At 45.2% G+C, this 15,437-nt stretch overlaps 1 protein-coding gene across 3 annotated transcripts in view; it reads left to right on the top strand.

Moving 5' to 3' along the window:
• Positions 1-15,437, top strand: part of LOC147020597 (uncharacterized) — a 655,359-nt gene that overhangs the window by 336,678 nt on the left and 303,244 nt on the right. The gene's annotated exons all lie outside the window — the stretch shown is intronic.

Here is a 15,437-nt window from a genome sequence, read left to right as displayed (position 1 = left end):
GATTTACATTGTGCTCAGAACTTCCTCAGTCGTACATCAACACCCAAACTTCTTGAGGCTTTGAAGGATCTTGACAAGATCATCTGCATTTGGGGTTTGAGCAAGGGTGCACAGAGCAGGAGTTATAGTGTTGCGGAAATGGGCCCTTAGTTGGTTATTAAATATAGGATCAGCCCAGATCCCCCCTTAAATGCATGTTTAGCCAGGTTGTTCGGTAATTGGACGTTACATGTGTGTCGGGAGGTGTAGCAGGCTGTTCAGTGTTCTTACAGTGGTGGTGTACTGAGAGGCGCCGTTCTTCTTCTTCCTTCCCCCCTCCTAACCAGCCCCCGCCCAGCGCTCTGACAGAGTCAGTCAACGAGACGTGTCAGCAACCCATTGGCGGAGAGCGGCTGCAAACTCGAGCGATGGACCAATCACGGGTCCCCGGAGGCGGTCCGAAAAGCAAAGGAAGGGACGGCTGTGTGAGTCTGGGATCTGCTTTGTGAGAGAGGCCCGCCCTGAAAGGCAAGAGGAACTGCATCAGGTCTGTCTGCGATCTGCTGTATGAGGAACTGCCCAGTGTCGGTCGGCGATCTGCTTCGAGAGGACCTGCTTTGTCGGTCGGCGATCTGCTTTGTGAAGAGTGGTTTGGTCGGTCGGGGATCAGCTTTGTGAAGAGTGGTTTGGCCGGCTGTACCTCCTCGGTTATGGATCCAGCCTGAGGTCATCCACAGGTTCATCCTGAGTCCAGTGACGGAGCCCCTGACTGTCCTTACTCACTGCACGGCTCGACACATCTTGTGATCCCATCGATCCGCCTGCGGAGCCCAACACCCCGATTTGGCTTAGTCTGGTGTGCAGGCCAGGCCTGGATTCGCATACTGGACCTTGTGAGAAACCAGCTGGAACATACCATAGATCTTCCTTTCCTGTGCCGTCGACTTCATGGGGGCTGGACGGCGGACGCGCTGAGGCTGGTGTGTGAGCGGTGCGACACAAGGACGTCGCCGCCATCTTGCCACGCGGCGTGCTCGAGCTTGGGCGCTCGAATCCGTTGACATCGGCTTGTCACGAGCCGCATTCGTGCCTTCGACACCATTCCCCCCGTCCATGAGGCATCACCAAGTACTCCGTGTCTTGTCTGCATGTTGTCCAGGCCTAAGGTTTATCTTGCTCGGGTTCCCTTCGAAACCCGTATCCGTTGCTCCCTAGTTAAGAGCGGGTTATAGATTAATTATAACATTGTCGTGAATGCTTTGCTTGTGTCGTGTTTCCCCGATGTGTCCCCAATAAATCTGGCTGATTCATATGAAAGTTGCCGCCTTGAATTTATTCGTGCCGCGCCGAGGAACAATCCGCTCGATTTGTATATAAAACCAAAATGGGCTATGGACTGGCAGACTTCACTCGGTCTCAAACCCAGTCTGTAGCCGGGGTCTATATCCCCAACTGGTACGGCCCAGGTGTACGTTGGTATCGTGATCTGAGGCACGTGACCCGAGACCTGTGCCAAGCGAGCCGGCGTTATAACCCCTGAGACGGCGGTGCTGTTAAGTGACGCCGAATCTATAACAATATCATTAAATGCATTCCATGCAAACCAAGCTGTGCCTTTGCCATTTCCAGTGAAACAATTTGTAGTGTCGCACCTAGTCAGGGCATGAAAAGCAGGCAATACATCGCTTTTATCCTCACCCACTGTTTGTGCAATAGCTCTCGCATTAATGTGTCTGAAAGATTTCCATGTGCCAAATGCCAGCCGGAGACCATCAGAATCCAGTTTTCTGTCAAAACTAACAGTGAGCACTGTGATGTCCATGTCAACAGTTTGAATTTGGATCCTCTTGCAACCTTGCTTGATACCATCCGCAGCATGTAATAACATCCGGGTATCCACTTCCTCATGCGTGCAAGGAGACAGACCTACTGAATCGGTAGCTTCTGCGCACCGTGCCTCTTCACCATGGGTGAGTATCACTTTCTAGGAAAGTTTTCACTGCACAATCATTCGCTAATCAGCTGGAAAAGTTATGTTTTGTTTTGCTCCTCCCTTAGAAACTGTTGCCAATTTCCAGGCACTGGTTTGGGTCCCTCAGCTATTCTACATGTTCCGCTGCCCCGTTTCTGTCATGTGGCAGCTTTGAGACTGTTGGTTTCATAAATATCAAATACCACTTCAATGCGAAGGACAGTCTTTGAATGTCCCCTTTATGTATTCCATTATTTTGGAAGTATAGTTATTTAAAGTTTTCGAAGCACCTGGCTTGATTATGTTGATGATAGCTGTGCCATCAATGACAATCATGTCAACGTCAGGGGTGAATTGTTGGTTTCATCAGTGATTGGCACCAGATCTTCAAGGCACTGTAAAAGGTCAGAGTTTGTAAGAAACCTCAAGTTTCCATAGTCAGATAAAGATGGATGGAAGGAACTATTGTTTCTCATGCTGAAAAAAGTCTTCAGGTCAGTGTCATGTACTTAGCAAGCAATGTACAATGTGCAGAATAGATTGCGGTCACGTTTCAGGTCCATCAACTTTTCCTCTGTGCTGATTTTCCTTTCTCTGGATGCCAGCTGAAGAGAGGTAGTTTGTTCTTTGGCACTATCTCTGCCAGCTGTGTTTTGAAAAACTCTTTACACTGGTCCACATGAAGTTTCTCAATCCCCTGGATTGATTTGATGACTGTTGTATCAGCAACTACCCATGTGTATAGCACAAGGAGATCCCCACTGGTATCAGACAATGGATTGCCCATGTTCTTCATCGTTGCAATCAAGGATTTCCCATGGTTGATGAAGGTCATCTGTTTAGCTGCAAGGGACAAAAAAGATAACCACAGTTAAAAGGGCACAAAATACATCAAAGAGAATGGTTCACACCAGCATCTTATAAACACATTTACCTGGTTTGTCTTCATGATGACACAATTCAGAAACTGCTTCCTTCTTGTCCAATTCGCTAAGGAATTCACCAACAACTCAGGCCATCTCTGGTCCAGCAACCATCCACATTAGTGGAGCAGCTGGCTTCTTGGCGATTCCTGTTGCTCCTCCTTCCCCTTTCATGCTGGCATTGTTTTGTTCATGGTTCTCATCAAGTGACACTTATTAGAGAAAGGAAGACATGTCTTGTTGAGTGTAAATTTGCCACTGTAAAACTCTGCGTAAACATATGGGTATTTATCACGTAGTCTAACCATGTCTCTTAGGTGTACAGCCACAGCACGAGCATAGTTGTAATGGTCAAGCGCATGGAAAAGTGATTGCAGGTGTGTCAAGGCTTCCATATGCAGGAGGAAATCACCATCATGGATGGCCCTGTCCCAAATCAGCACATCCAATTCCACTCTTTGAACAAGTTGCCAGAAACAGAACTGCGGACTCTGCTCAGCTGTGAGTTGACGCCACTCCTCAAACAGAACTTTTTTTTTTTTGTATACCTTGGTCGAGGCTCGTATGACAGCAAACACACAACTCACAGCAAGGAGGCATGAGACAAGAGGGGGGGGAGTGGAAGGGACAAAACAGTGGGGAACAGACACATTAGGTGAACTGTGGAAGGGAGAGGGATGGGGATGGGACGGGGAACATGGCGAAGAGAAGATGGACATTTCAGGGACTTTCAGGAAGGAAAGCAGGAGAAATGAAGGAAGTGGGCTTGGGTGGATTATCGGGGGTAGAAAAGATCGAGGATTTGGATGGGGGAAGATAAGAGGTGGTGGTGAACAGCTGTTTTGAAAGCCTGGAGGGAAGAATGGGAAAGAATAGAGTGAGGAAGTTTATTCCAAAGGCGGGAAAAAAGAGGAATGAAAGAGTGAAGATGAGCAGTGATTCGTGATTTTGGTAGTTTTACCAGAAGGGGGTTGTTGGCGGACCTTGAGCGCCCTGTGGAAATGTGGTGGGGACAAATCGCAGAGAGAGCAGGGGGGGCAAGGCTGGAGAGGAGTCGGTAGAAGACAGAAAGACCACCGACCAACCTGCGGTGATTGAGTGAGAGGCCCAAAGACTCAGCTTCATTGCGGGAGATGCCGATGATCTTAAATGCCCTGGTTTCGACAGCGTTAAGCCGAGAAAGGTGGGAGGCAGGAGCACCAGCCCAGAGGGGAGAGCAGTACTCCATCAGGCTACGGACAAAAGCTTTGTAAGTGGTCAGGAGCTCAAGAGGGCCGAGGAAGGACTTAGCACGACGGAGGATTCCCAGTCGGCGACTGGCTTTTGAGGCGAGGTTGGAAATGTGACTTTCCCAGGAAAGGTCATGGCAGATAGTGAAATATAGACAAATAAAAGTCAACTAACTTTTATTTGTCTTGAGCAACTTGATATTCGGTGTAAGCCACCTGCTGTAGCTTATGCAGTGCACAAGCTGCCACCTGATATGCACGAGCAGTTTTCTTGACATGCGACACTTTTGAGAAAGAGCAGTTCCAGGGGTTGCTACAGGGGTTGTTACACAAGCTGCTACATCAGCTTGTGTAAGTGTGGAGACCAATCCACTTCCCTCCAAAAGGTCACCAAGTGACTTATGCAGTGTCATCTTGATGTGCAGCCTTCCCAGCATGACAACAATAGAATCTTCCCCATACCTTTCTGGCCACATCCACTGGATCTCCTTGGCAAGCTGGAATAAGGGCTGATTGCATGGTATAACAGGACACTGGCCACTTTGGGAATTTTTTTTAACGTTGGGAACGTCCACTGACCTTTCCACTGCATCCACTGCATGGCGAATCATTTCAACAGATTTTGAATCTTTGGGAAACAAAGGAAGGAGTACAGTAACAGCCACAAGAGTGTCTTTCATGCTTTTGACTTCCTCCCCTTTCCTTGCATAATCGGCTGCCCAAGATGCATGTATACGTATCTACTTGGGGATCTTCTGCATCGATGGTGTTTGATACTTGCTTCACCAGCTTTACTCCTTTTCCACTGCATCACGAATCTGACTGCAATTCACCTCTGTTAGACATGTTATTTCTGGAACAGGGGTTTCCTCCTTTGGCACAGAGATGACTGGAATGAGGGAGTAGATCGACAATTTTATTACCAGATGTACTGAACGTCATTCATGCCTGCTCAGTTCCAAGATTTTCAGCGTCCTGTTACTGAAATAACGAGATGCCTGTTCAATGAAATTATCCATGAGCACTCATTTCAGATGGATCGTGATCATTATTATTGACAGCGATGTTGTGAAGATGCCAAGTTTAAGTGAGGGTGGACACACTGTTCCAACAGTCTTGAAATGTCCAACGGAAGAGTTGCTAAGGTCAGTGGAAACGCTGAGCATGCGATCATATGAAACAGACAGTCCCAAGTGGTGCATAAATGTCTCTACAAGATATTTTGATTGTGTCTGAGTGCGCTGAGGCACCAAGGAATAGAGGCAGTGGGTTCTCTCGTTGTTCTGTGTCCTGTGCATCCACAGATGATTTCTGGCGACGCATGTAGCTGTTGTACATCAGCAACTGTGACAGCTTTAAGGCTGTCTGCGACAAGTCGTTTGTTTGATTTTATGTTTGGCTCATACAGAATCATGGTTGCAAGCATCAACAAAGGGAGGGTGCCGCAGATTTCTCTTGGCAACATTCTTTGAATTAGCCAATGATGGAGCACATTTGTTCTTCAAAATTTCCCTGCGTACTACGATCGGAGCTCAAGAGAGGAGCACAGCTTCATTATCATAATCGAGCTGGCAAGCTGTCCTGATAGACTTACCCATGTTCTTGTTCGCCACAAGCGGCACATCACAGCCCTAATGGTATACCTCTAATTCAGGAATGTAGCCAAGAACTTAATTTGCCTTTGAATCGAGTTGAGTGAACTTTAGGAGAGTCCTCGCCTGGCTGGCTAACTCTGTCGGTATACAGTTTTTTTGAGTTCAGTCAGTTGGAAAACTGGGTACCAACATCATCTTCTAAAACAGATTGTATATAAGAGATGAGTTTGGCAAAGGCTTTGCTATGGGTATTTCCTGTGCTGCAGTTCTCTCATGACATTTGTGGTTTGTCCCTATCCCTGTTGCACAAGGAGAGACCAGGCAGTGAACATGATACTTGGACTCTGTTGCTGTCATGTTTCCTTGACTGAGCTTTGCTCTGAGACTCTTGTCTTGGAAATTGAAAGCACACTGCCTCACACCAGTGTCAAGATCAAACATTGAAGCTGCATGAAGAGGTTTATCAGAACTTGATGGCTTGTCACAGAAGAAACATATCTGAACGACATCATCTGGTCGGGATACTTCCTGATGCATAAATGTCCCTTTGGCTTTGGAAGAATCATTTCCTTCATCAGCAGACGGTTTCCATTTACTTACTCTTTTCAGATCAGTTTTGTTGAATTGAAGATTGCAAAATTTGTAGAATTTTGCTTTCCTATTTCGGAAAGTTGACTCAAGCCTATCACCCTCATCTCGCCAATTCAGATTAATCTTTGGTAGCAAGCCAAGATCACTGAATCCCACCAACGTTTTGGCAATTGACATGGAGCCTGCTCCTTGAAATCTCTGAGCGAAATTGGCGGTGCACCAAAGTTTCTTGCTGGTTTCCTTTAAACAAAACGCACCTTTTCCAATCCATGTGCAGGTATTCTCCCTGATCTGCTCTCAGTACCATCCATTTGAGAACAGTTCCTCGATTCTGGGTACTACCAACAATACTCCACTGGAAGAAGTCTTTTCTTTCAAGCTTCTGGGTCTCACTATCTGCCATGACCTTTCCTGGGAAAGTCACATTTCCAACCTTGCCTCAAAAGCCAGTCGCCGACTGGGAATCCTCCGTCGTGCAAAGTCCTTCCTCGGCCCTCTTGAGCTCCTGACTACTTACAAAGCTTTTGTCCGTAGCCTGATGGAGTACTGCTCTCCCCTCTGGGCTGGTGCTCCTGCCTCCCACCTTTCTCGACTTCACGCTGTCGAAACCAGGGCTTTTAAGATCATTGGCATCTCCCGCAATGAAGCTGAGTCTTTGGGCCTCTCACTCAATCACCGCAGGTTGGTCGGTGGTCTTTCTGTCTTCTACCGACTCCTCTCCAGCCTTGCCCCCCTGCTCTCTCTGCGATTTGTCCCAACCACATTTCCACAGGGCGCTCAAGGTCCGCCAACAACCCCCTTCTGGTAAAACTACCAAAATCACGAATCACTGCTCATCTTCACTCTTTCATTCCTCTTTTTCCCGCCTTTGGAATAAACTTCCTCACTCTATTCTTTCCCATTCTTCCCTCCAGGCTTTCAAAACAGCTGTTCACCACCACCTCTTATCTTCCCCCATCCAAATCCTCGATCTTTTCTACCCCCGATAATCCACCCATGCCCACTTCCTTCAATTCTCCTGTTTTCCTTCCTGAAAGTCCCTGTAATGTCCATCTTCTCCTCGCCATGTTCCCCGTCCCATCCCCATCCCTCTCCCTTCCACAGTTCACCTGTGTCTGTTCCCCAATGTTTTGTCCCTTCCACTCCCACCCCTCTTGTCTCATGCCTCCTTGCTGTGAGTTGTGTGTTAGCTCTCATACGAGCCTCGACCAAGGTATACAAAAAAAAAAAAATAAAAAAAAAATAAAAAAAAAATACCACCTCATGTCTTTGTGTCCCAATTTATGGTCACCTCAATTGCTTGATATTGTGCTCTTCAACCAAAGAAATTATCTGATGATCTATGGACAGAAAATTCTCCTTGCAACAAGAGGTTGTGAGCATCTTGGTGACTCAGTCGAATATTGTGCGTCTGTAAGACAAGGGCAGGCAAATGTCTTGCATAATTTGTTTGATCATATGCTGCAAACCACGATATCTCGAGTAAGCATTGTAGATGTAATTCCCAGTTTGCCTCTCTGACTGACCGCACTGTGGTATTGGGAGTTACATGAATGTTGATGAATGCATGACAATTCCATGCTCACCATGTTCTTTGTTTTTTAATTATTAGTTATTGCTTTTTTCATAAAAAATGGAATATGTGGTATTGGGAGTTGCATGATTATTAATGTATGCATGATGAGCCGGAACTGACGAGGCGGGACCAGGAGTGATGTGAGCGAGCTGTGAGGAGTGAAGTAGGTGAGAGCCGCCATTGAAGGATTGAGCCAAAGGACTTACGTGTTGGCTGATTTTACTCCACAACATGCACCGATTGTAGCAGTCGATCAACCATGTCTAGATAGGAAGTCCAGAATTTACCATTCTTCCCAAGGGATGGAGAAAGATCTTGGAAGAGATCGTGTGCCTGGGTAAATACGTCACATGTCAATAACACGTCTATTGTCTCTCTGCATGTCTTTTATTATATTTAGTGTACAATGAGAGCTATCACACAGAACATACGAAAAGGGGAGCAGGAGACGAGAGGGATGGGAGAGGGAAGGACAAAACCGTGTGGAACAGAGAAATGAGATCTTTGGAAGGGAGAGTGATGGGGTGGGGTACATGAGGTAGACAAGAGGAAGACTACAGGGATTTTCAGGTCCTTAGACGAAGGGGACTTTCAGTAATGAAAGCAGGGAATTTGAAGAAGGTGTGTTTGGAGTGGATTAACGGGGGTAGAAAAGATCGTGGTTTTGGATGAGGGATGATAAGAGATGGTGGTGAACTGCTGTTTTGAAGACCTGGAGGGAAGAGTGGGATTGAAGAGAGTGTGGGAGTTTGTTCCAAAGGTGGGAAAAAGAGGAATGAAAGAGTGAAGGTGAGCAGTGATTCTTGATTTTGGTAGTTTTACCAGAAGGGGGTTGCTGGTGGACCTTGAGCACCATGCGGAAATATGTGGGGGTGGACATCGCAAACAGAGCGCAGAGCGCAGGGGAGGGGGACGAGGCTGGAGAGGAGATAGTAGAAGACAGAAAGACCACCAACCTGCCTGTGGTCAGAGAGTGAGAGACCCAAAGACTCAGTCTCATCACGGCAGATACCAATGATCCCACATGCCTTGGTTTCCACAGCGTGAAGCAGAGAAAGGTGAGAGGCGGGAGCACCAACCCAGAGGAGAGAGCAGTTCTCCATCAGGCTGCGGACGAAAGCTTTGTATGTGGTCAGGAGCTCAAGTGTGCCAAGGAAGGACTTTGCACAATGGAGGATTCCCAGTCGGAATCTAGCTTTTGGAGGCCAGCTTGGAAATGTGGCTTTCCCACAAAAGATTATGGCAGATTGTGAGACCCAGCAGCTTGAATGAAAGGACTTCTTCAAGAGGATTGTTGAGAAAGTAGATGGTGGGGGGTTCCAGATGGTCCTTTCGGAGAGACAACGTGAGAGTGTGAGATTTCTCAGCATTGAAAGACATGTTCCAAGCGTTGGACCAGTTTGTGACTTTATCCAGATCTGCAGAGAGTGCAGAGGCTGTTGCTTGTCGATCTGAGGGATGACAGATGGTCCAGCAGAGGGTAGAGTCATCAGCAGAGAGATAAAGAAGATTTTCCAGAGAGTCAGAGAGATCATTGATGAAAATCAGAAAAAAAGAACAGGACCCAGACCGCTGCTTTGAGGAACTCTCGCCTGTACAGCAATAGGGGATGAAAGAACTCCATTTAGGGTAACACCATGACTGCGACAGGAGAGGAAGTCTCCGAGCCAGTAGTGGAGATGTCCTTGAATACCATAGGAAGAGAGTTTGGTGAGTAGGACAGGGTGCTAGACCATATCAAAGGCACACGATATGTCTAGGAAGATTACTCCAATCATGTCTGGCATTGAGAATCTCCATCCATTGTTGGGAGAGCAGAAGCAGCATATCCAGGTTAGAGTGACCTTGTCTGAAACCAAATTGATGATCGGAAATCAAGCCATTGGAGAAGAGGAAGGAGTTAATGTCTGAAGCAATGATTGCTGATTGTCTGAAGGTGATTGGTCTGTTTTTGCACCTTTTTATGCAGAGCGGTAATGTTTCCTGATTTCCAAGATGATGGCAGATGACCTTGAGCAAATGAGAGGGTGAATAGAACAGAGAGGGTGAGGAAGAGCAGCAGAGCAGGTTTTTAGGACACGTGGGCTGATGCCGTCTGGACCGGTTGCAGAATCTGTGTCGAGGTTTGACAGCAAGCTCGTCACCTTGTCAGGAGAAAAGGACACAGAGTCAAGAAACAGCAGGGTGTGACTGGGTAAGGTGGGTTCAGAAAGTAATGGGTTTGGGACGCAAGATGTAGAAGCAAACACAGAGTTTAGGCATTCAGTCTTTTCATGTACAGTGTTAGCTGTGTGGCTATTTCAGGTAAGGGAGGGGATAGAGGGGGAACATACACCAGAAACAGACATAATTATCTATTTGCCACCAGGATTTCGAGGAGGGAGACAGGTTTGAGAGTTCAGACTTGAAATGAGAAAGATGTTGTTTTCTGGCTCTTCTGAGGGTAGACACACACTTGTTCCGAGCTTTGTGGAAGTAACTGAGATTGCCTTCAGTTGGATTTGCCTTCCATGAGGCGAAGGCAAGTTGTTTCAGGACAACTGCTTCACCACAAGCTTCAGTGTACCTTGGGTGGGAGGAAGGGTATGACAACTGAAGACGAGATGGGATAAATCTGTGCATGAGAGAGAGCAAGTTTCTTTGAAAAAAAATTCCCAGGATGAGCTGTCAGAGAAAGTGGAGATAGGAGACCAGTCTAGAAGTTTGATGGCTGCTTGAAGACCCTGCCATTTGGCCTGATTGAAATGCCAGACTTGATGCCCCTGAGGTGGTTCTCTAATAACAGCCAGAGAGATGTCTACTTTGACAAGTATGTGGTCAGATGTACCGATTGGAGTGGAGGAAAAACAGCAGATATTTTCTTGGAAATTGGTAACGCATGTGTCCTGTCATACTTCACTGACGGTCCTGGCCATTAATGCGATATCACGTGCACGATCTTTGCTCTTCATTCCGTTGAAGAAAAGCTATCCAGTGAAGCCTTTTGATCCTTTCGGCCACCAACGTATGTGCTCTTGCAGCTCGGTTATAATGACGACCATTAACTGTTGCATCAACAGATGCTGTTGCTAATATATCTGATTTCAGTAAGGCAATTAATAAAAATTGAATATTTTTAATAAGGCAATAAGGTAACACTCTGTTGCTAATTATATTAATTAGTGCTTTTGAGTGCTTGTGGAAACAATTCCTTGAACACAATTGCTAATATTTTCATTCATTGTTCATGAAACTTGTTCATTTTTGTTTCAAATGGAAGATATTGAATCAAGCACAATTCTATGTTACTTGAGGCCGCATGACTGACAAATATCAGTTCTCGGCAAAATAAACGAGTATATTTGAAATATTTTTTTCTAAAATCAACGCTTTTTTTTTTCAACATAAATATTGAGTAAAGTCATTTGTCTCCTCTGCACCTCGCTTTGGTTGATACCATTTTAATTAAAGTGTCATTGTGCATGTGTGTGCGAATTTGTATGATGATTGGTTGGTCAACACATGATATACAGCAGGAAACGTATTTTAAAGTCGTCTAATGGCTGGACAGCCTTGCTACGTGATGAAATGCTGATTTTCTGACAAATGGATACTTTTATTTTTGGTTAATGTGTTGAAATCAATAATTTTAACTTTCAATAAAAAAAAAATTTTATCAAGAAACTTATGTTGGCCTCGGGGTGCAACGTCACTTCAATTAATGAAAATCAGCACAAGGACTACAACTAGTATGGAACTAGATGATTATTTTGTAATGTGTTGCCAAAGTTACCGTGCACGATTTGATGTAGTTACATCTTTCAGTTATTATTCTTAATCCAAACTTATAGGAATAATTATATATATTTTCCAATCAGACAAAAAAATTAACCAGAGCTGTGTATTGGCAACGGTCAACTGCCTCGATTAATCGCGAAATTATTTTGTACGATTCAGCCTCAAGGCTGGGATGTTTTGATAAAAATCAATCGATCAATTAATTAATTCACAGAGCTGGGCATGATGTCAAAGCCAGAGAAATTGACTTTGCAATGGAGTGCAGTGGGTTTGTATGTTTTCACTTTTGACATTGTTATTCACACATCATGGATGGTTGTGTTTGTGCGCAATGTATTTTATCCATTAAAAATCGATAACAGTATTTTTATGTTGTCGGAAGCGAGGTGTCTCTTCCATGTTGAGTGTTCGTCCTTTTTCAAAGCAAGGGAGACCCATGTGATGAAGAGGCACGCTCGAAACCTCAGCCACATCTGATTTGCCACGGCGTTGAGTGTATTCTTTAATTGATAAAAAATACATTGTGTATCTTGTCCATTGATGTAAAACTGGACAACACTAGCCTTCATATACCCTCATATTCCGCTGTGTTTGTGTACAAATTGACTGATCACTTTAAGACTCATTACTTTCATTGATAACCTGCCATTTGAACTTCCGAATGTAACGATGTGGTTCAACTGCGAAAAGGCGTAGCTCCTGTTTGTGGCAGTGCAATTGATATCCTGGTGGCAACTCTCAAGATAACAATGGTTGAGTTCTCGCTTTTACACGAACCAAGACTTTGTATTGGAGAATAAAGAAAAACTTTTCGCTGATTTATCCCCCAGGTTACCAAGAAAAGATTTGGAAAAGGATGCATGTTTTACCTAATTATTCACTATTAAACCTCAGTTCAACAGCCAACACAGTTGTTTGTGAGGGTTATCTGTATCTATCTTGTCCTGTAACATTTACCTGGATAAGCTGACATTTATAGAAACATATTTTGATGAACATTGTCTATCAATTTGTTGATGAACCGAAGATTGCAGAAATTGCTTTTTTTTTTCTTCTAAGATTAATGACACCAAATAGCACCACTTCACAACAGTGGTGAATCCAGAATCTCATCAAGGCTTTTTTTCTGGGCAGATAATTGACCGCTCATACATTTATGGATATCAGGGCAATATATGTAGACCACATGTGTCGCCAATCTTTTTCACTGGTCTATTGGGACAATCTGAATAGGTAGTGGTGTCCAGCTTATATTGACAAAAATGCGGTCTCTTGGCTTCCGAGGTCTTAATGAAGCCGAGAAGCATCTGGTCCTGAGCATATAGATAAATAGTTTAGGTGTTTATGCTAAGTATGGGAGCCCAGTCCATATGTTCAACAGTAAGCTGGTTGCATCCTCGAGCTTTGTCACCTGAAGCTCTACTGAATATAGAAACTTGTGATATGTGGATAGAAACAGAATCTTAGCATCGCCTCTGGGAAAATGAGGCATGTGAATATATGGACTGACTGTTATCTTTCATCACACGGAATTGCTCAATCTCTGAAAAGTCATTCTGCTGTTCTGGGGGTTAAACAAGGGCTGCTGCACGAGAACGCTGCTTGTAGCTTTGGCCCCCATGAGCCTCATCTCTAATAACCCGCAGGGAAAGTGGGCCTTAGATGGAAATTTGATTGATATAATACCTATGCACATAAATTAATTCATGTTTCACACATGACTATTGGTTTGCGTCATCGCTGGGAGTGCAGCCATGCCAATGATGCAGTGCACACTTTAGGTTAGGGCAAGAAATTAGAATTTGGCCAGGGTGCTGGTGATGCTTCCAGTCTTCCTCAAAAAGGCTCCATGGGTTATTTACCTTCACCTAATAATGTTAGCAGATGGTCCCCTGCAGCTTCGTGTCCATAAGAGTGTACTTTGTGATGCAACATACTGCCTGCGCAGCACCAATTCGACAATTTAAGTTTGGATTGAGAATCAAACACAGATAAAGCAGCTCAAAGATATGTATGCTACCTCTGCAACATCATTTTGGACTCGTATACATGTATACCACTTGCAAATGTAGATTGGGGATGTTCTATGAAGGACATCTGGTGGAAAACTCCATCTTACATGATACTCATGCACTAAAACTGAAAGGCACATATCTCTATTATAATACCAAGCTTGCACACTAAAAACTCGGCTCGCCGTCACACGATCCCTATGAAATTGCTGTGGCACTTAGCGGACATGCTGACAATGTTTGGGAAGTCTTGGCGTTCCATAGTACCACTTGCATTTTGCACAATGCGCATTTTTGTCATTCCCCGTGTACGGTCTGTCGTCTGCTACCAGCTATGTTGTACTGCTATCCCGTGCATGTGCACGGGTATCGCTAGTACAGTATATTCGTTGCGTGACTTATTCTTTCCCACTCTCGATGAAGCAGAGTTGATTCCTCGGCTTTGCAGTAATGCAGGTTGGAATCTATTTCCAGCATACCGAGGGCATGTTACCCTGTCCGTGGGCTGTTCGATGACCATGGACTTGGATGTTGGGAATAAACTATATATGTATATATATATATATATATATATATATATATATATATATATATGTATATATGTATGTATGTATGTATATGTATGTATATATATATATATATATATGTATATATATATATATATATATATATATATATATATATATATATATATATATATATATATATATATATATATATATATAGTAACGAATTCTGGCCCGCCTGGCGTGCGATCGGCCGCGTAACTCCAATAGCAGCCGCGTCACCCACTGGATGGACAATTCAGTCGTGACCCTCCTTGGAACTACCGCCAGCAGCCAGTCACCGGTGGGGGTTTAACCTCGCCACAACCCCGTCCACATTTTACCCGCGCGAAATAAGGTGAATCGCCGAATGTCGATATACCTAAATACCCGCGCGGGGAACCTACCGAGGGGTTGCACCACGCCGCAGGTCGGCTTAGGACACGAACCGCTTAAGCGGTTCGTTCCGTGCTAACGGGATAACCGAGCGGTGTTATCGCCGACCTCGACGGTTCAGTGATTCTTCTTAACTCGGGTGTTCAAACCCCACTACCAATTATTCCGCGAAGTAAGATGGCACTTTCAAAGGGGAAATAGGACACGATGAACGGGATACATTCAAACAAAGCACATTTATTTATACAGCATGTATGCACAGCCAAGGCAGTCATGCAATATACAGAAAAAGCATGGAAACAAAAGCAATACCACCGAATATGCTTATAGTGTACAGTCACTTTAACAGGTTCTACTTACGGACACGGCGCCACATCATTCACACAGAACAAAATAAATGACCCCCTCATAGGCAAGGGGGTAGACGGGGTTCGTAAACCTTTATGGCCGTGGGCCGTGGATGACCCAATGGGCCCAAGAAACCGACGCTGGTTACCTGCACCCTCGTGGTGCGACGGTCGGTGAGCTCTCTCCGGCACTCTCCTCTCGTGTGCGCAGGCTTGCGCGCCCGAGTTGGCAAAGCGGCGCCTCCCCTCCGTGTCCCAAGAAAAGAAGAAGCCCGAGCTCACGAACTAGCTGCTCGAAGGATAAGAACTACCACGAACTGAACTGAACCGCACCCTGGCGACAAAAGGGCACAAACTGAACTGAACACGAGCTGCGAGCTTGATGAGCAGCCACCACGGACTGAAATGAACACGAGTTGCGAGCTCGACGAGCAGCCACCACGAACTGAACTGAACACGAGCTGCGAGCTCGACGAGCAGCCACCACAAACTGAA

Source organism: Eptatretus burgeri, chromosome 9, assembly GCF_056783735.1.
Source record: "Eptatretus burgeri isolate ZD-2024b chromosome 9, Ebu_testis_v1, whole genome shotgun sequence".
Taxonomy (NCBI): domain Eukaryota; kingdom Metazoa; phylum Chordata; class Myxini; order Myxiniformes; family Myxinidae; genus Eptatretus; species Eptatretus burgeri.
This window is presented reverse-complemented; position numbering and strand designations above follow the sequence as displayed.